A 22,028-nucleotide genomic window follows, 5' to 3' on the forward strand; every position below is an offset into this window, starting at 1 on the left:
AGTCTGTTAAATTGATCCATTACATTAAATTGAGCTTGCCAAGGCATGCTTCTGAGTTAGCAATTCATATTCCAGAAATTGCTTTAAAAAGATATATTCCTGAAACATTAGCATCATAGCACCTAATTACTTTCAAAAACAGTTTAACAGTTTAACAGTTTAAAGTTAAAGAAATAGTTCACCCATGTCATTCCAAACACGTAAGAATTTTTGTTTTCTGTAGATAATTTAAGAAATGCCAGTTTTTCGGTTCCCATTGTTTTTAAAAAAATAATAATAATTTCTTACACATATGAAAATCATATAGGTTTAGAATGACATGAGGTTGAGTAATTGATTTATTGTTGCACTACTGTCCCTTTTAAGAAGATTGAATTTAGTATAACACACTTGTATGTTCTTTTTTCTCTCTCTTATTCTTATTCTCTCTCTCCACCAGTCCTTTATCTGATGTCCCTAATCATCATAATTGTTATCTAATGATTCTGTTATCTAATGCTTATCTCATTCTGTCATCCTCTCGCCCAGTCCTTCTCTTCCTGATTGATTTCTATCGCTTGACCTCAAGTCAAATCCAATATACGGGCACCTCCTTGGACAGCCATATGCCACCCATTGGAGGTCAGAGGGGTTCTTGTGAGGCAGCACACATTCTGTCAGTGTTCTCAGACTCAGTGAGGCGCCTCACTGCAGCCCAGTGCTCAGGCAAGGACAATAACTGCTCCTGAGGGACATATCAAGGGCGGGAGTCTCCTGGCCCACCCAGTAAATCAGACCTTACTGTACAATATGATGGGGAGGAACAGGAAATGTCTGCGAGGGTTTGTGTTCACATAGGGTGGTCAAGGTGTCAAGGTCTGTTAAAAGGGAAAGGAATGGCTGGGTTTAAGAATTAGTTCATTCAAAACATAAAATAATAAATCTAACTGTTGTTCCAAACCCAAATGCCAAAAGTTGTATTATTTACTTGTTTATTTGTTTGTTAGCTTATTTATATATATTTTTTGTAGAATGTTAATTTAAAAAATGACATGAGGCTGACACAATTAAAATTTTTTGATTTTAAGATGCAGGGTTAGTGAGGTTTAGTCTGTTCCTTAAGGTGAATCAAGAAGACTAGATTGGTTTGGAAGTAAAGGTTTGGCTGGTCACCGTTGTCCAGATAGCAGGTGTTGTAACTACAACATAATGCAGGCAAAATGCATCTTTCTCCATTGATCGTATAAAAAAGAAGATATTTTGAACGATGCTGGCAACCAAAAAGTGGTCATACTTTATATTAGGTGGCCTAAACTATTTACTTTCATTTAAAGGAATGATTTTATACAATGCACTTATTGTGTAAGTGCATGTTTTACATCGTACTTATATTTTAAAAATACCTGCGTGCAATTTCATCTATAATTGCTTTTATAGTTACAATGCTGAGCCATTCCTTACACCTTAACCCACCCTTAGACCTACCCATAGCACCAGACTATCCTTAACCTTAACCTCATCCTGCCTCAATAGCAGCAAAAGTGTGTTCCAATACAATATGAACACAATTAGTACATTTTACTTATTTTTGATGTGAGTACATAGTAGTTAAGGCAACCTAATATAAAGTGGGAAAACAGTTTTGGTTCACTTTGATTTCTATTATGGACATAAAATACAATGGAAGTGTTAAACAGTATTAAAACTGTTTGAGTATCAGCGTTCTTCAAAATATCTTATTTTGTGTTCTGCATTAAAAAAAAAAAAAGAGTCATGAAGATGGAACGACATGAAGATAATAAGAATTACTGAATTTTCATTTTTGGTTTGACTGTCCCTTTAAGTTGAAGTACTAAAATAAAAAAAATAAAAAATCGATATAAATTAAAGATAATAATAGAAAAAAACAATTAGGGGGAAATAATTATTTTAATTTTTTTTTATTAAAAATAACAAAAGCGCATACTAGAAATTAAAATTCAGTACATAGCAATAAAATAACATTGCCATTGATGAGACTTAAACAGTAGCAAATTATTTCACAAGCAACGTATAAATTCATGTTAATTTAATATTTATTAAAGCTGTATTGTTGTTTTGACAGTTTCTAATTTGTTTCTTTCGGGATCATGTTCTTGTGGTGTCATCATCCAATCAATACTGCCATTTACAGCTTAAAAAACAGGAACTGAGAAGAGGTAAGAAAATCTAGTGGCATGGAGGAATATGCCTAAAACCTTAAAGACTAGAAAAAAATGTGACATCAGGAGCAAGAGTTGCAGCAGCTGAGGGAAACAGAAAGAATGTGAATGTGCAACTAAGTGCAAGTGTATAAGGCTGGTTTCCCACTGTGAAATACTGCAGTGGATCAGCAGATGTCTTTCTTCAGATTTGTCCCTGAAGAGTTTCCGGCCTCGCATCTTCTGTCTCACATGTACACACTCTCACGCACACACTTAAAAATTCTCTCAGTATGCCTCATTGGAAATCACTGGCATTGATCCAGCTTGATCAATAGAGACACAGAGCTACTGCTGCTCAAAAGGCTTTACTAATACACTCCACGCCAGCCATGACCTACACACACACAGTGTTAGTACACTCACCCGCTGAGTTAATACCAGGGGTGTTCTTGTCCCTGCAAGCTTGACGTGAACTACTTTTAATAAATAGCATGTTAATATAAATTATAAGTATTGGTGGACAGTTATAATAGAGTGTGACCTTTTCTGGGCCAAACATTCTGTATAGAGAGACAGAGCAGGTGCTATTGCTTAACTTATTATATTTATTGCTTAAAATGAACCCCAAATACATGGGAAATGTCTCAATATGTTCAATAAATGAACATTTATTAATATTTTTTTAATCACCTGTTCATTTTTTGCATGTATACCTTTTGTTTTTGGAGTGTACATATTGCATAAAATTTTATTGCAATATTATACACTACCTTTCAAATGTTTGTGGTCTTTTTTTTTCTTTTTTGTTTACTCTTATTTTGCAAGAATGCATTACATTAATAAAGAGTTAAATTATTGACAATGTGTCAAATATGTAAACTCAAGTGTTTTCAATAATAATAATAATAATAATAATAACAATAAATGTTAAAACATTTTAGAATGATTTAGAATGTTAATTTGACACTAAAGACTGGAGTTAACAATTGCATTTCTATACTGTTATCAAATGTACTTTTAAAGTATGCTTTAACCAGTTTGACCAGCACTTAAAAATATGAAATGGACTTCAGATGTCATGATGTAATTTTTCTGCATTTACAGAGTGATTAGTCACATGACACATACAGCTCTTGTGATTGGCTACAAAAATAATGTACTCTCCATGTGCCAACCGAACAATTGCCATTGTGATGAATGGGAATGTTAATGGATAATTTTCACCTTCTTGATTTACAATCTACTGTACTATTCCTACTTGAACCCACAGCGTGGCAGCACTGAGTGTGTGAGATCAGCTCCAGTTCAATGTGTGTGTGTGTGATCTTCTGACAGAGATTTACATCTTTAGTTCATCTGTTTGTATCTTCCATCAAAGAGCCTCATCATGTTGGCCTGCGGGAGAGCGAGATTACCAGCATGCAAGTGTGTAAGAGCGAGCAAGCGAGAGAGAGAAAATCACTAGCCTGTGGCTAAAAGCAAACCTCTTCAGTAATGACAATCCACAACTTCCATTTCTATTCTGAGTCATAATGTGTGTAAGTGAGCGTCTGTGTCTCTGTACATCTGTATGTCTGTGATATGGGTGTGTGTGTGTGTGTGTGTGTGTGTGTGTGTGTGATGACGGCTGTAGCCAGGTGGGTGGGCAGTCGAGGCTCTCTGAGAACACACTCAGCCCAGCTGTTGATGTGATCCTGGCTCTCTTTGAAGTGCGGCTATCGCCCGCCCCTGCGCACACCCTCATGCACACACACATACACACACTCACCAGAGAAACTTCCAGACCTCTCAATGCCAGTCAAAGCACTAATAGCTGTTTTGACGTTATGTGCAAGGTTTGCATGTGCATGCATGTGTGTTTCTGTGTGAGTCATGTTTCTGTGTAAAGGATACATTAGCACAAGGGTTTTTGATATGGGGTCTGAGAACTAAATTAATATTGGCTGAAATTCCAAGGTTTGTAGTCAAGTGTGATATTTTGGTATCTTGGTGTTGTTACCAAAATATCTTACTTTGCAAACTTGCAGACTTAATTTCCAAGATTCTCTACATCAATTTTATAACTCTATTTTTACTGTGCATTTACATACAAATGGGTGTTAGTGCACGGAAATATATATCTGCATTATATTCTAGCAAAGGGTTTTTCACAATGGTGGTTCCAGTGCATGGCTTTGACATTCAACTTTGACAGAAATAAGAAATAATATCTTAAACTGTGCAACTTAATGAAAGAAGTTTTATTTCTTATCTTGACCTATAGCAGATGTTAAAATGGGCAAAATAGAAATCCACCCAAAAAACTCATTTTGAATATTTGGGCTTTGGGCTTGAAAATTATTTGTGGAACTTTGGCCCATATGCAACAATTAAAAAAAATAAAATAAAGATCCATTTGTCAGATGTGCATTATTACAAAGACAGTATGTCAGCTTTTATTTGCCATGGTACTCAAGTCTAATTAAAGCCCAGCTTCACAAATGGGGCTTAGCTTAAGCCAGGGCTAGACCTCAGTTAAATTAAGATATTTAACGCAACTTTTACAAAAAATGGCTTAGAAGAAAACATCACAGGTGTGCATCTTGACACGGAACAATGGCACTGACTTATGATAGATAAGATATGTCAGAGCTAGACATTTTCAGTTGAGACAGCTCAAACATGCATTTTAGTCTGGGACTATAGCTTAAGCCTTGTTTGTTAAACTGGGGACATATGTTTAAAAATGTATGTGTTGTGTATGTGTATGTGTATGTATTTATATATACATAATAAATACACACAGTACACACACACATATTATATATACAAAGACTTTTATTTTTGATTCGATTAATCTTTGCCCAGCACTATAAAATACATTATATTAAAACAGTTAAATTACATTTTAAAATATTACTGTTTTACTGTATTCTTTATTAAATCAATGCAGCCTTGGGGAGCATCAGAAAAAAAAAAAATTTAATGTACAATGAACATTTAGACAAATATTTTTGAGGAAACTCTATGCATATAGCTTAAAACCCTTTAGTTTAATTTAATAAGCTGTTTAGAGATACACTTTGAATCCTGTCCATGAGTGGATAAGATGTGCTCATGTCAGCGGTGTGTGTGTGTAGTCTGTCCATTCATGTTGATTTATGTATGCATGCATGTTTTTGTGCACATAATTGCGCTCCTAGTGTGTCCTTATTCCCATTTCCATCAACTGTATCTGTAGCTGAAATCTCTCCATACATTCCAAGCATTAGGGTCTTATCATGTTACCATGCACTTCCCAAAACTCTCTTATCTCCCTCTCTAATTTGGCACTTGCAATGCATGCTAATGTAGCTTTAAAAAGCTCTCCTCTGAGCCGACATGATACCTGGCCTTACCTGGGCCCCCTGGCTCCCATCTGCCAGTGGTTCCCAGCCTTCGTAACCCCGGTGAAGAGGCCTTTTGTTGGGTCGATAAACCCATCATTGTCTCCCATCCCTCCGATTTGTGAACCACCGGGGGTATCAGCATTCAGTCGCCCTTCATCATCCACAACAACCAGGGTTCCCTTGTTGCCTCTCTTTTTCACATTCACCTGTTCCCTCAATAGCTCATAGTCAGACAGTGATGAAGGGTTGGAAGGAGAGAAAAATGTCTGTCACAGTACCAATGGTATACCATAGTATTTACTTCTACCATAGTATAGTACCTCCCTTCAACAAACTGCACAATGTGAGGTATCATTCATTGCTATAACCAAAATATGTGAGTTACAGTATGCATCAGTGTTGAATACTTAGGGCTGATAACTTCGACAAACTTTGAGTAATATTTAGGATGTCAATACATTCTCTTTTTGTTTTGGAAAATATCTATATGTATTTATATGTATATATTTATATTTATAAAATGTATATTATATATCAATGTAAAAAAAATCATAAATATATACATGCATGTGTGTGTATTTATATATACTTAATACATATATTCACAGTACATACGCATATACTATGTAAACAAAAACTTTTATTTTGGATGCAATTAATCACGATTAATAATTTGACAGCACTAGTTCATACTTGCTGAATAATTGAACAGTAGTTTGACCAATAATGTTCAGACATTGTACATAATCGACAAATGTGCAAGAAGGTGGGAATTACAGAGAGTGGTCAAAGCAATATTATATAATGTAAAGCGACTGCAGAGCATTTCAATAGGAAAACAAAGCCATATTTTAGACAATTTAGAAATGGGACATTATTGGAAAAAATAAGCCATATGGTCACCCTATCAATATTATAGTGTCTATATTCTGTGCACTGCAGCCAAAATAGGTTGTAGCTAATTGTTGATTGATGTGATTATGTTTAGGATTAAGTTAGAGCCAAAGTTCTAGCTTTCTCTTAGTTTGCATAAGCTTGCTGTTGGCTAGCTTTTACAATGCTGAGGAACTGTGGGAAGTCGTTGATATAATTATGTTAGGATTTTATAGCATGCAGGTGGCACCAGCAACACTTCAAAAAGAATACATCTTCTCTCTAGACTTTGAATTACACATGGCAACAACTTGGGAAATTAGTTTTATAAGGATGTGTGACCTTGGCTTGTCTATTGACTTGCAACTGAAATTGCACACTTGAACAAATAACAGAACCCTCACTAAATGTCATCGGCTGACCTTTATGGGCTTTAATTCACTGATTCTTAACTTGGGACACAGGACTGTCTTTGAATTGTGGTAGTAGAATAATAAAATACAACTCGCTTTATAATCGCACAAATTTAGGATAAAATATTAAATAGGATTATAAAAGGAGAAAATGCTTCCAATATCTGTTTTTTTATATCCAGTGACAAACAATTTTCTGGCCGACATTTAACAGAATGTTAAATTATTCACACATCGCTCCAATTGTGTGATTTACTTACAAATTGTTTACATTTTATTTCCATATCGTAATATGCGTTTTCAGTTGTTTAGTGTAGACAGAGATCGTATCTGAAATGCAGCTAAAGCGCCAGTGTAAACGCGGATCGTTTTCATTCGAAAAAACAGGGCCTTAATGTTAAACAGTAGCTGATTCTGTTTCAGTTTTTTAAGATTTTGGTCATACGTTCTTAAAATCAATCTAACTCACTTTTAATTTGAATCCTCCATTTGAGCTCAAAGAGCCCTGTTGATGTCATTGCAAGGTCAAAATATACAATGCATCACAGCCCCATCGAACTTTGCGATCCCAATACTTCAAAGTAAATAAATCTATACACGTAACCAAGACTGATCGCTTTTGGCACATCACCCATATGCCTACTTCTGGAGGAGCTCCATTGGGCATAGACTGTCAGTAAGACAGATGTGTTTAACAATCTTTTCCTTTTGTGAGTGACTAGTACACTAATGTTTGGAGGATATTTGACACTGTCTGAGTCTTGCTCACTAAGCATTATAGTTATTGGGCTGAACAAGTTCTGCTCATTGGCATGAAGCATGCCGGACGTCTCTCAAGAGTGCATCAGATTGGCGTTTATGCCCCAGGGTGACTATTATTGATAGATGCCTGGTCCAAATGAATTAAATATTAACGATTTCAAATTGGAACTGCATGCGTTTGTGTTTTCAGCCAATAAATTTCTCATTATCTACACAAAGCCGTCCCCTCCCTCCAGAAGTATCTACAAATTTCCATCAGCGTGGCGTGTGGTTTTGTATCTTTCCATTAGAGCGTTTCTGTATGTAGTGCAAGATATACATATTCCCTTGTTCTGCTCATCCTCAGACTTTGATTTATGTGTGTGTTTAAATTGAGATCTTTAAAAGCACTGTGTGTGTCATTACAGTTTGTTTTAAGATCTGCAGCTCTCCAGGGCACCAGGAATTTCCCTTTAGACACTAACGTACTCCCTCCCTACAAGCTTTTCTATCTCTCTGTCTCTTTCTGTCTTCTTCTGAATGTGTTCACTGGCATAGCGGTTTGGCAGGCTGCTGTCTTCTTGTATCTGTTTGCGGAGTGATTTGTTTGTGTCTGCATTCGCAAGGGTGCATGCATGTGTATAAGATTCTCACAACATGCCGAGACCATGCTGAGGAATGTTACCCATTCGAGTCAATAATTCGTAGCCATACACACAGAAAGCTGACATCATTGCTCCTTTGAGACAAAAATGTGTGATTTGCTATGCTGTTTGAGTGCTTGAACTTGAGTGGTTCACTTTGTTTGACCTGCGGCAAAAGTCTGGTCCTCATAGTGGCCTTTTTTAACCAAGCATTGCTCACTTAGACAGAAGAAGACCACTTGATTGACATTAGCAGATTATTTTGTTTTTAGGTGCCGTATAGAGGCAGGGGATACATGAAATACATATCACAATTAAACAGGCACAAAAAATCATAGATTTTAGATGGAAAATTATATTTATAAATATATAAAAAAATATTTGATGTATGTTTTTTACAATTATATTTTTATAATTGAATTATATATATATATATATATATATATATATATATATATATATATAGATTTGCTAAAGATTACATTTAACAGTGTTATAAAATTGCTAACATTATTAAAGATATACATTGAGTGAACTTTAACCTGCTAAATGTCTCCCCGTCCCGTATACGGGACACCTATGTTGACTCTACTATATTACAATCAAATTTAATCTAATCTTGACAAACTATATATCGTTGGAAAGGTCTAAGACTCCCAAATATATATTATACCAATATTTTTTGTTAAAAATTATGTAGGAAAAGTAATAGATCAATTTATGACAAGAGTGCACCCTCAGAAATCTACATTACAAAAGGAGCTTTGACCTTTGTTTAAAAAAAAGACTTCCTCGTTGCCTTTTTCTCTATCACATTTTAGAAATCATGAGAAGTTATATATCACTTGAAAACATAAAATCTCAAAATTCATCCTTCAAAACCCATTTTAAAATCAGACATTGCATTACCATGTAAATGGCACATCAAAATCATGTTACAAAATGTTTTCAGTCATGAAATATAAAGATTTAGGTGTGTATCATGCACATTCAAGTCTATCTTCAAAAACGTGAGTGACAGTTATCAGGTTAAATTCTAACAAAGGTCATTTAAATCTAACAATACATTATGAGCGTGCACAATTAAATATCCATTATTGACTAGATTAAAAATATTCTAGTAATGGCCAGTTTAGTATTACCAATATATTGTGCATGCCTAAAAAATCCAAATATTATTTTCAAACAGACTACTGTTAAAAATTAATGTACTTGTTGCAAATCCAGTGATTCATTTTCCTGAAAAGAATTTAGCATCACAAGCATCACAATCAAAAAAGAACTGGTGATCTTAGCTAGCGATGGTGCTTTTTTGTTTTGTTTTGTTTGCATTTTGCATTTTGCATCAGACCGGCTGTGGGTGTGCCGTGTGAGGCTGAGACCTCAGCGTACTTCACTTCAAAAACTGTCTTCGTATCTCTGCGGTCTCTCAATATCGCTGTCCTTTTTTCTCATCTCTATGTTGATCTTTCTTTTCTTAACCCCATCTTTTGGTGTTTGTCTCCCTAGAGTTCTGTATCTTTCTCTCACCCGCATCCTGTCACCTCTTCACTGCTTGTCTGTCTCGGCGGCCGCATCTCTCTTTGATATCCGAGACCAGAGAGTCTCCTGCACAAACAAAGGCCTTCTTTGTGTGTTTGTATATGTGTATTCGCAGCTCTGTCCTTCTGGCTGTTTGTCTGCAAGTGCGGTCCAAACCCATACTGAGACGTAGCGGTCCAAAATCGCTGCGTAATCTCTAAGCTGCATGGGAGAGCTGCTACCGAGTGAGATTGGGATCTGGAAGCGTAAAGGAGTGTGAAGGAGGTCAGACCACACCACTGTGTGTGTGGGTTTGTGTGTGGCATATAAAAAAAGGCTCTTGAATATGATACACTGACTGGCGTTGGCATATTGAGAATCGTAATTCATAACATTTGATACAGATAATGACATCAGACTCATTTAAAAAAGGATGTAATTTAGCACTAACAGAGGATGTTTCTGATTGCAAAACAACAGCAAAATCAAGCAACACACACGCATGTAGAAATAAAGATCACAAACAAGTTTTCCTTAAGGCCATAAATATATTGTATACTACATGAGTATGCAAAAAGCAGACACAAATGGGTTTATTAAATAAAAGTTTATTTTGTGTCACCATACTTACTTGTGTAACTACTCATGTAACCGTCTTTAAATAGGGAAAACATGGAAAAGCTGATGCCTTAGTGAAAGATATCTGATATCTGATATCTGATAATAAGTATGAAAGACCTAAATTTGAGCCATTTAATTTTTCTTAAGGTGCATAACAATGCAAAACAACACCAGAATAATCTAGGTGTTCAGCCTCGCCTGTGTGTGAATGATGCAGAGAGAGAGAGAGAGAGAGAGAGAGAGGAGGAGGAAAAACACATTACTTTTATTGTCTTGTTTGATCTGAAGCAGTTTCACATGGGTTCACACAAGCACTCTCTCTCTCTCTCTCTCTCTCTCTCTCTCTCTCTCTCTCTCTCTCTCTCTCTCTCTCTCATACACAAACACACTCACACAAGCAAGCTCTCTTCCCTGGGGCTAAAGGTTGTGCAGGGTGGAGGTGGAGTGGTGATGCTCAGCTGTTTGCTTCCTCTCAGATAGACATGTTTGTTTTCACACAGCAGGGCTCTGTATGAAAAGACCTGTACTTGTCAGAGCAAATATAACGTTTATCCAGTCTGCCCTTGCACACACACACACACACGCGCGCGCGCGCACAGGTACTCACGCATGCCAGCACACAAGCACAAACCCACACTTTGTTTTCTCGCAGTAGTTTGAGTCTAGGGATGTACAGTGGCATCCAAAGGTCTGAGTGTGCATTGAAAATCTAAGATACAAAATACAGATAAAAGATAAGATACAAAACAGAAAATTTCAAACTATTTATTTATACTGTAGGTCACTAATATGAGTAAATTAGTATTTCAAATTCTTTGTATTTACTGTCAGATGTTCTTGCTTCTATTTTAGCACAAGATGCTCTTTGGCTCATTCTCAAATCATGCGGGATATAACATGTTCATCAGATTTTACGCAAACTTGTTAAGTTCGTGCAGCTCAAGTGCTACATTTTTTACAGCAAAATAAGGAGAAACTAAATACTAATTCAGAAATGTACTGTTAATTTATGTTAATAAATACATAACATACATCAGACTGACCAATCAGGTGTGTAATAAACACTTATAACATATTTTGAATCATGTATTTTCTAAATATATTAATATGTATATACAAATATGTGTCAAATAATTTTATAAAAACATTAATATTCAAATTTTAATATGCTAATAATATATATTTTCTGCTATATGTTTAATATATATTTTTAACATTAAAAATGTATTATAAATAATATATTAACATTTTAAATTATATTTAAAAGTGCTTTTTTAATATGTAAAATCCATTTCTGAAATATCATTAACAAAATATATTAATAATATATATATATGTGTATATTATTTTGTTATTTATTATAAACTATATATATATATATATATATATATATATATATATATATATATATATATATATATATATATATATATATATATATATATATATAGTTTTAAAATATTAATAATAAATGTAGCAATGTATTAATAATTAAAAATTAAATGTTTGTCTGTATATTTATAATTATTACACACACATTACATAGTTATATACACATTTATGTTTAAGAACAAGCATGTTTGTGTGTGCAGTTATTGTTTGTAAATTACTTAATTATTTAGCAATTTAGTAATATTTTATAATAAAATTAAATACATTTGCTAAAATTGTGATTATATATTAGAAAAACACAAAACTTTTGCAGTGTCTCAGAAGCTGTTTATCTACACTTCATAAAGTGTTTAAGTCATTTTATGTGTGTGTTTAGGAAAACTAGTGCCATGTGCATCAAGAGAGACGGAGCGTGTGAAAGACATTTCTCCAGCTGGCTCCTTGCAATGTCTTTGGAATTAGGTGACAGCATCAAACACGGATGGCCACTGCCTAGCTGTCAGAGCAAGAGAATGGAAAGTGTGGCGATTGCTTGGGTTTCTATGTGTTTGTGCAGGAAATACACTCAATGAGCTAATCTGGGTGTATGCCAGAACAAATGCATACAAAGGGTTTGTGATTCTGGAGATTTGCACACTTTTCTAACACACTCATGAACACTTATGGGTTTGAGATATGATACTTTGCAGAAACACAAGTGTGCACTCGCACACACTACACACACACACACACACACACACACACACGCACAATCAGTGATATCTTTGTTGCTTATCACAAGATCTAATTGTGAGTGATCCTTGGTTTTCCCAACCAGGGAATTTCCTCTCCTTGCTGTGGCTTCTTTGAGTGTGTGTGTGTGTGTGTGTGTGTGTGTAAGTAGAAGTGGCTGCACGCCGCACCACCAGCCGCTTTTGAAGTGCACACACACACTCACACTCACAAACCACATAAAAATCTAAACAAGATAATGTTTGCTCTCCAACATGCAGGTAAAAGCAGCCCCTTATGGTACATGTTGTTTCCCTTTGAACTCGCTGACACAAACACAGCTTTTTAAAGAACTGATGACACATCATGGCAGGAGAGGGGAAAAAAAGGGTAGACAGATCACTTATTTTTCATTATTCTCTTTTTTTAGAATGAGCTGTTTTCCCATGTCGGCCATCACTGTTACAGTACTTACTGTGAGCAAGTACCATTCATTTTAACCAAATTTGGTCCATGCCAGTAATATTAGATAATAAAGGTTCCGTAGTTACCAGAACCACATGTTGGCCACAATTATTGTGTCGTATAAAGTGAGAAAGAAAGCCATGAACAGGAAGAGTTGCCTGTGTCAGTTGTGTTTCTAAAGGCTTGCTGAGACTCGCTCTCCACCACTTCCCCTCCTCTCGCTCGCTCATGCGCTCTCTGATTGTCTGATTGATCTCAGCACTGTCTGCACGAGCTTTCATTGCTGACTTTGGGGCCATCCACACAGGACATGTTCTTCAAAAACAGCTAAATGCAGCAGTGCAAAATGTTAAACCTTATTAATCTTTAAGCTCCCTGTACAAAGAAAGTTGTTCGTTGTGGTTAAATTGTACTTGTTTAACAACCCTAAAGTAAATTATTTTCACGATTACTGCTTTTTGTATATGTCATATGAATACTTTCATTCATCAAGGATGAATTAAATTGATCAAAAGCGACAATAAAGACCGTTATAATGTTACAAAAGTTTTCTATTTTAATTGAGTGTTGTTCTGTTGAACTTTCTATTCATCAAATAATCATATTAAAGATGTATCACAGTTTCTACATAAATATTCAGCTGCAAAACAAGTAAAAATGTTTATTGAGCACCGAATCAGCATATTAGAAAGATTTCTGAAGGACCATGTGACACTGAAGTCTGGAATAATGGCTGCTGAAAATATATTACAAATAAATATATTTTTTGAAATATGTTGCATAAATGTAAACATTTGAAGTGTATAAAACTGTATTATTGAACATTTGCACAGGGTTCTAAAGGGAGTAGTTCACTAAAAATGAAAAATGTGTCATCGTTTACTCACCTTCCCCATGGTTCGAAGCCTGTATGAGTTTCTCTCTCACGTTGAACATAAAAGAGGATATTTTGAAAAATGCTGGTAACCAAAGAGTTGATAATCAACACTGACTTCCATATTTATTTTCCTACTATGTAAGTGAATGGGAACTAACAACTGTTTGGTTCTTTAAAATATCTTATTTTGTGCTCAATATAAGAAAGAAACGTAAAGAGGTTTGGAACAACTTGTGGGTGAGTAAATGATGACAAAATTCTGGGGTGAACTATTCCTTTAAACCGTTTTCAGTTTGACACTCAATCCTAAATACATGATGCTCATTGTGTGAGATGCTTTAAAAAAACAGCAATAAGCAGTGCAGTGAGCACAGACCTCCATCTGACTATATTATGTCAGCAAGCCCTTGCAGCTTTCATCACGTGTGTGCATGCACATGTGGGTTGTTGTCGCCTCTTCAGATTTGCTTCTTGATCTCACTGTGGTGATAAACTGCAGGCCAGGAGAAGTAGAACGATAAAGACAGAGAAAGTACAGTTTTTTTCTTTTATTTTTTTCTTTATTTATTTATTTATTTATTTATTTTTCTTTTTTTGGAGTTATTTAAAAAAAAGTCTCCATTTACATTTTATCTCATTTGTGTCCAGAAGAAACCATTGAGATCTTAAAGCAGTCCCATCTGTGATTTTTTTTTTTTTTCCTGTGGGAACAAGTATGTAAAATTGATCCAATAATTGTTAGAAGAGGGAAGACAACATTCTCATTTGGTTAAAATCATTACACAAAATCAAAGGCAGATAGTAGCAGTTTGGCTGCGCGTTTGAGTTTGTCTAGAACTGTGCGTGACAATTCAGTCATTTGAAGGATGTACAGATGATATATTCATATACTTGAAATAAAATATACTGTGTGTATATGTATATAATATGTATAGACGTAATTGAACTCCAAGGGGACACATAAGCTCAACTCATACAGTCTCATTCACAGTGACACATCCACATGTAGAGACACACTGCAGCATCTCTGAGATGAAGTGCAGCAGTGAAAGTGTACTGTCTGCAATCAATATATCCTTGCAAGCCATCACTCAGTGGGGAGTGTGTTGTGTGTGTGTGTGTGTGTGTGTGTGTGTGTGTGTGTGTGTGTGTGTGTGTGCACACGAGCATGCACACACATCAGAAGCTGAGACAGGTGCCTCAGGACACTTCTTCTGAGACTGTTTATTTTGCTTTGTGTAAGCTTAAATTTTTCCTAAATGAAACTACTTTCATTCTTCCATGAAACACAAAAGGAGACATTTAGCTAAATGTTTATGCTGCTCTTTTCCATTGGTGTGTGGGACTGTAGTGCCAAAACTGACTAAATGATTCAGTTACCACACAAGAAGTGTTAATTTAGTATGTTATAAATAATATAGTTTTGTATAAACTTTTTTTGTAATTTTGTAATGTAATGTGCATTTGTCATTTTTTATATTTTCTTTGAATCTTTAGTTTATTTCAGTAATTTTAGTATGTAAATTTAACGTGCACCTATTGTGCCTTTTCGAATAAAACCTTTTTTTTCAGCGTGTTATGTAGCTGAATGTGAACATAAACTACTCTATCTGCAAAGTTGTAAACCCGTGCACGATAAATAAAGTTAATGTATATCAAAAACAAAAGAGTTAGCTCGCAATCACCTGAACGAGTCGTCAGAAATTTGAAACTTATTCTGTTACGGCTCTACATCACAAAGTAACACATAAATGCTACGGATGTGAAAACTCAGAAAATTTAACCTGATCCGAACAAATTTTTTTATGATGGGTGAAAGTTTCAGAGGCAATGAGTAAATGGGATTGACACAATGTGAGGTAGTATTTATCTTTTAAGGTGAAAACTGTCTGCAAAAAAAAAAAAAAAAAAAAAAGGAGGGACATACACAGTTTGTGTGTTGTCTGCTTGAGAGTGAAGCGCACATGATCAGCTCTCGAGGGAGTTGACGGCTGCGATGTGAGCATTTTGTACTTTCTCCCTGGTGAGAGGGTGCGACGTTCTGCCTGTCTTTCTCTGAGGTGATTGATGTGGAAGGCATCGATGAGCTCGCCAGTTGCACAAGCATCAGTTGCACAAGCATCAATTGCACAAGCATATTATGCCTGATATTATAATGAGCAGCTTTAATGAGGAGTGGAGCTCGCGCAGTTGGCTCTCGGGGGCTAAATCTGCTTTTTTTCGCTGTTAAGCGCTCCATTCTCGGCTCAACCTATCTCCACCCGTGTTCCCTATATCTAGAGCTCGTTCTTGAGGCTTGGAAGCCCGTGCTGCGGTTTCTTACCCCTCTGAGGCAGATCTCACTGCAGCATTCATCTTTCTCTGAGGAGATTGATGTTGTTTGTGTGGCAAAAAAAAAAAGAAACACAGAGGCAATGCGTGTATCACATTGTTTTGTTTTGATGTGAATTTTTCTACACCAGACCATGTTTACTCGTCTGGTTGTTGACTACATTTAATTCTGAGGAATAAAATGAAATATTTATCTGACTATGAGAAGTTGGATGGGGCTCTTGGGATGTAATTTCTCGTATGAGAAGACACGTTTACCTCTCTTCCTCTGAGGAGGTTGAGGCGGTCAGGGGCTGCTGGGCGGAGCAGTCCCAACCCTACCGTGTTCCAGAGGAGACACTTTTTGTACTCCACAGATGCTAAAGTCAGAGTGGTGCTCCCAGGCCGAAAGATTGGGTTGAAAGCAGTTCTGGGGACCGTCTTTTTCACTGGATAGCCTTCGTCATAATGTCCTGACGCCTAAGGCCTTTTTGTGGGCCAGCTCCCTCTGGGGAAGAGCGGTATACACCGCATTACAAGGTGCCTGTCTCTCCTCAGTGCCCCAAGGAGATCAAACTGCCAACCCTGCTGGTGTTCCATGGCACAGTGGTCTCTAGCAGCAATTCTCTCAGTTACTGCCCAGAAACGTATCGTTGCTAGGAGGCTCACTAGCTCTACGAGGTCTCTAGAGCAGCTGGTGGTGTGGGAGCCCCTGCCAAGTGTGCTTCATGGGGTCCTACCATGAGCAGGCTCTGGTCTAGTCTTCCTAGCAGATGACGTGGGTCTGAGGACCGTTGTTTTTAGGAGAATTAAGCTATGAGATTCCTGATGCTGTGGCTCAGGACCTCGGAGGGCAGGCCCCTCTGGGGAAGTGCGGTGTACACCATATTACATGGTGCCCGTCTCTTCGCAGTGCTCTCAGGAGATTGATCTGCCAACCATGCCGGTGTTCCAGGATGCAGCGGTCACCAACTAGCGCTTCTCTCAGTTACCACCCAGAAAAGTGTCGGTGCTAAGAGGCTCGCAAACTCCTTGGCGGTTTCCAGAGCACCTAGTTCAGCAGTCTCCTGACGGTGTAACGTTTGAGCTAATTGCTCTGATGACTCGAGAGGTTGATTCCCTTAGTAGACTATGTGTCTCAGTGGGTCCTGCACATTATAGTGAGAGGCCATAGAATCCAGTTTGGTTCTCCTCCACCTCAGTTCGTTCAGTGGGAACTTTCCCACCCTGGTGGGCCCCAAGCAGGCTCTGATATGGGAACAGAAGTCTGATATGGGAACAGAAGACACTCTCTGAGGATGGAGGCCATCGAGGTGGTCCCTCATTGCATTGCAAAGTCCAGGTCCTACAGCCAGTACTTCACTGTTCCGAGAAAGGACGAGGTGTTGTGTCCTTTTTTAGATCTGCATTTTTTGAACCGCTCAGTCAGGGTACTGAAGTTCAGTATGCTTGCACAGGCCAAGTCTGAGGACTGGTGTGTCACAATCTGTTAAAAAGATGCACTTATCTCCATCCTTCCTCATTGGAAATTCCTGAGGTTTACTTTTGAGGGCACTCGACCACATTGACAATTGGTTGATATTAACTCAATCAGAGCAGATGATGGTTCGGCATCGAAGTGTCATTCTCACTCACATGAAAGAGCTGGGGTTAAGACTTAACGGCAAGAAAAGTGTGCTTTCTCCAGTACAGAGAACCACTTATCTGGGCGTGGTGTGGGATTCGACCATGATGCAGGCATATATGTCACCTGCTTGGATCGAGTCAATCCTCACTGCAGTCGCAAGAGTGATAGAAGGCCGGTCACTCACTGCCAAGCAGTCTCAGAAATTTCTGAGTCTGATGGCCGCTCCGTCTAATGCCTATACTATTGGCCTGCTGTAAATGAGACCCCTACAGTGGTGGCTCAAGACCAAGGGGTTCTCCCCGAGGGGAAACCCAGTTTGCATGCTAAAGGTCAAGTGGCGCTGCCATCGTGCCTTGGACATGTGGAGAAAACCTTGGTTCTTGTCTGAGGGTCTGGTGCTGGGAGCTCCTTGTCGCCGCGTAACTCTGGCTGGGGTGCAGTCATGAGTGGCTTCCCTGCCCGTGGTCTGTGGAGTGACCACCATCTGACATGGCATATCATCTGCATGAGGATGCTGGCCGTGCTTCGAGCACTACATTACTTTCTCCCAGAGGTCTAAGAGGTCACCATGTGTTGTACCGACAACACAGCAGTGGTCTCTAACATTAACCACCAAGGAGCTCTACACTCATGCCGTTTATTCAAACTAGCGTACCAGATCCTTGTGTGGTCCCAGGGTGAGCTCCTCTCGCTGAGAGCAGTCTACATTCCCGGGCATATTAATATGGGAGCAGACATCCTGTCAAGGCAGGGGCCGAGGCCAGGGAAATGGCAGCTTCACAGCGAGGTGATGAAGCAGAGTTGGAGAGGTTGGCCAGACTCGGGTGGATCTGTTTGCGACTTGAGAGACATCGCACTATCCCCTGTGGTTCTCCCTGACTCATCCAGCTCCAATGGGGCTGGACGCCATGGTACAGACATGGCAGAGGCTTCGTCTGTAAGTTTTTCCCCCGATTGTTCTGCCCCCGGGAGTTCTGGAGAGAGTGAGCCGGGACAGAGTCCAGCTGCTGTAAGTAGCCCCGTTCTGGCTGGACCGGGTTGGTTCTTGGGCCTGATTTCTCTCTTCGATGGCCCTCTATGGGAGGTTCCCGTCAGGAGAGATCTCCTCTCGCAGGCAGAGGGTGTGGCCCCGCACGGAGCTTGGAGGCTGTAGGTGTGGTCTCTGAGGAGGCACAACTCTTAGCCTCCGGTCTCTCATCCGAGGTTGTTGAGACCATTCTCCAATCCAGAGCTCCCTCAATGAGGAAACTTTACTCATTGAAGTGGAAGCTTTTCACTTCTTGGTGTGGAAACCGCCAGCAGTTAACTGTCTGGCCCTTCTCTTCGCAGGGTTGACCAACTCCACCCTGAGGGTCTATGTGACAGCCATTGTGGCCTACCGCTCCCCTCTCTGTGGCCAGTCAGTGGGCAGACACCCTCTGGTTGCATGTTTCCTCCATGGCGTTGCATGTTTCCTCCATGATGCTCAAAGCATTCACAGACGCAGTGTCTTGTTCCCTCAAAGAACCATGGTTACATACGTAACCTGAGATGTTTTAGTTGTAGTTTTAAACAATAACCATATTGTAAAATGGTCCATAAGAGTCATGTGCTACATTGCAAATCTTCTGAAACCATACAATAATTGTATGTAATGAACAGACTGAATCGTTCCCTACGCTGTAGTTCTAGCAACATGTGTTCTTTTGTTTACATGTTGTTCATATTTTCTTTCTTTGTTTTATGGAAGAAGAAAACTATATTTAAAACTAAATGAAAGTGAGTAGTTAACTGAATTTTCATTTTTGGTTGAACTTTTCCATTAAATAGACAGCAGCAGAATGGTTCTCTTTGGCACTTATTTTTCCTCCTCTTCAGCTGAAGTGTTTTATCCCATTAAAGAGTGAACTGTAAGCCCAAATCTACTGCATTTACACAAGGCATGTTCCCTATAAGTAATGCAAATTAGAGGATCGTCTTTTGGGAGCATGCTGTCAATCAAACTGAACCCCAAGGCAACACTCAATCTCTCTCCTCACAAAGCTTTAAGAGGAGTTCAGGATGGGGAGTACAGACTTAGTCTTACTCATCCATCATGCGAAAGCTGGCACTGTCCCAGGCAACTTCCTCTCTTTAGATAAATGAATCTTCGTAAGGCTATGTATGTCAAAATATTTTGGATTAAATTTGTCTTCAAGGCAAAATATTAAGTTATGATTTCTTGATTAAATGTTTGGGTAGAAAACCATTTTAAATAAATGCAGACTGATTTAAACACTGCATATTAGAAAGGGGTGTAATCATTAAAATAAATGTAGCTTTAAGTGTTTCCAGAAAAGAAAAGTAAAAAGTACCATGGTACTGTGTGAACATAGTGATTTAACATGTATCTGTGCTTTGACGTGTGTGTGTGTGTGTGTGTGTGTGTGTGTGTGTGTGTGTGTGTGTGTGTGTGTGTGTGTGTGTGTGTGATGAATTAGTGGTTCAGCTAAAACCATCTTGGTAGATATGAAGGCACAAACAGTGATTATGTTAACTCTGAACATAACTACACTTATAATGAGCTTGTCAACCTCAAACATCTACAAACATTGTGGCAGAAAGAGGAACTCGCTCATTTGTAGAATTTTTTCATTTCTCTCTGTAGTCTGCTTTCTTAAGAATACATTATTATATCTCAGAAGTTTCAAAGCTCATGAGGCATACTGGAGATTGAAATTACATTGCGTTTAACCTCAACCTAATAGATTTTTCACCTGAAATCTAGTAAATGTAAGATTGTTTGACTGCATGCTTGCAGGTGTCTTTGCATTTTGTGACATTTTTCAGAAACACATATGAGATTTTTTTTCTCAGGAGAGGAATCTGAAAAGCACAAGATTTAAGCAGAACTCTCTATCCCATAATTGTGTTGCTCTCTGGGAGAAACAAGTTGTCTGAACATTATTTATGTTATGTTTACTTACTTATTTATATTTTTCACACAAAATATGTGGTACTGGATGTTTATCCATGTGTACTGGATGTGACTGATTAAGGAAATACACACACACACACACACACACACACACACACAATTGGAAAAAAATGACCTAGCAGAATAACAATTCCCTCAAGCATCCATAATCTGACACTTCTCTCATTATCAGTGTTTGTGTGTGTGTGTGTGTCTGTGTGTGTGTGTGTGTGTGTGTGTATTTCCTTTGACGTGCCGCATGGACACCTGTGCAGTTTTTACCTGAGCCACAAAGACATGCAGGTGAAAGATCACTCACTTCAACACCTGTCTTAAAACAACACATGCTTTAACTGTCCAAACACACGCACGCACACACACACACACACACATTCTCACAAACATAAATATGTGACTACATAGTGCCTCTATTTCTCTCTCCCTCCCTCTCTCTCTCTTTCTGAGGTGAAAATATTGAAAAGTAGGTCTGTCGATCTGGCCACATCAGCCTCACCTCATCCTTTAACTGTAGTAGTGTTTCTGCTTGGGGGAAAACCCCTGTGTGTGTGTTGTAGGCTGGGGTGTGTGCCGGCAGACTGACTCTCAGTTAGGAGAACCCCTGGCTCATCATCACAGAGATTTAGAGATCACACAACATACAGAGCTTGCTGATATGCCTGCGCACACAAATAAAAGTATCATCCCACCCCCCAAAAAGGGGAAAAGACACACAGTTCAGACACTCCTACCATACAACATGTCAGTTATGTAAGCTGTACTTATGAACTTTTAAACGGAAAAACTCTCAAAATTTGTATTTCTTTTTTGTAAGAAATTTTGCATTTGATTATTCAACATATTATGGAACCACAGATATTATAGGTTATCGTTGCTTTTTAGAGTTAGTGACTAAAAGTGTAAATCTAATGTTTTTTTTTTTTTTTCAGTCATAACATAATGAAACATGGCAAATTGTGTCATCCAAAGACATTACTCCAACATGCAAAACCTATTTAATATGGGCATGGACTGCAATTCTCAAAAAAAGCAAGGAAGAACCAACTAAAAATATGATTAACTGATTATATTCTAGCATTCAATGTATGTTTTATTCCCTTTCAGCTTTGTGTTTCAGTGCATTTTCATTTCATTCCATGATAAGATGTATTTTGCTTTTTTGGACAAATAATTCTGACAATAAAATATTTAACAAAGTTCTTTATTTTATTTACTTTTTTTCATCTTGTATAGTAACAAAAGCAAAAAATACTGAGAAGTTTCTCTCCAGATATCACTTTTGGCTACTACTGTTTTTTTTTTTTTTTTTTTTTTTTTTTTTTTTTAATATGTTTTTGAAAGATGTTTCAT

This window comes from Carassius auratus, chromosome 26 (genome assembly GCF_003368295.1).
Source record: "Carassius auratus strain Wakin chromosome 26, ASM336829v1, whole genome shotgun sequence".
Classification (NCBI taxonomy): Eukaryota; Metazoa; Chordata; class Actinopteri; order Cypriniformes; family Cyprinidae; genus Carassius; species Carassius auratus.